This window comes from Contarinia nasturtii, unplaced genomic scaffold (genome assembly GCF_009176525.2).
Source record: "Contarinia nasturtii isolate CC-2019 unplaced genomic scaffold, AAFC_CNas_1.1 Cnas_scaffold_863, whole genome shotgun sequence".
Classification (NCBI taxonomy): Eukaryota; Metazoa; Arthropoda; class Insecta; order Diptera; family Cecidomyiidae; genus Contarinia; species Contarinia nasturtii.
In genome coordinates, this window is record NW_022198210.1 from 147359 (window position 1) to 148572 (window position 1214).

A 1214-nucleotide genomic window follows, 5' to 3' on the forward strand; every position below is an offset into this window, starting at 1 on the left:
CATGGTCCATCGTGGTCTAACACCATTTAACACGGTGATTGAGGTCGGACATGACAGTACATCGTGGTCTAACACCATTTAACACGATTATTGAGGTCGTACATCACGGTCCATCGTGGTATAACGTCATTTAACACCGTTATTGTGGTCGGACATCATGGTCTAACACCATTTAACACGGTTATTGAGGTCTTACATCACGGTACATCGTGGTCTAACATCATTTAACACTGTTATTGAGGTCGGACAAGTCAGTACATCATGGTCTAACATCATACTTATTGAGATGTTCATTAAATATTTTTTTGTATTATATGTTAGTTGTAAAAAAATTCAAATATGTGTGTAATGAATACATGATAGCAATGTCGTTATTTTTGTTATTATTGAATGTTGAACTAGGTCATCTTTTCAAAAAATCTTTTTTCGTCACATTTCGATCACGTTTTCATTGGATATATTTCTGTGATTTTCATTGTTGTAGTTGAAAATCGACTTAGCTATGCATTTAATTTCATATGAAAAATGTATTTTTTTTACTGTCAAATCATTCAGTTTAACAAGATACGAAGTGTCCAAAGTGTTTTAAGAGAAGTGCGAAAAGTGTTAAGTTTGAAAAATGCCTTTAAAAAAGAAATCATTTATTGGAAAAAATACATTGAAGGCCATAAAATCAAAAACAAACAGAGCCAACGAAACGCCATACAATCACGTACATCGTTTAGTATCAAAACGTTTTCAAACGCGTAATTCAAGAGCAAATGAAACTGTTTATAATCGTGAAGTTCGCCTAGAAGCTGATAGATTAAGAAAAAGTAATTCAAGAGCAAATGAAACTGTTTATAATCGTGAAGTTCGCCTAGAAGCTGATAGATTAAGAAGAAGTGAATTAAGAGCAGTCGAAACATTATCTCAACGTAACGTGCGTCTTGTAGCAAACAGTTTACGAAATCACCATTCAAGAGCAACTGAAACATCTGTTCAACGTGAAGTTCGCCTACAATTAAACCGCGAGAGAGCAGTAGCATCCAGGAAATCTGTTTGGAAAAATTTGAACAATGAAGCATTCAAATATGACAAACAGATTGATTATAGGTTTGTGTTTGCTATTTTTTGTCGTATATGTTCGCCGTAGTAATCTATTTTGATAAATCAAATATGTGTTATTGTGTTTTCATACATTAAGCTCGCATCCAAATGTTTCAATTGGAAAA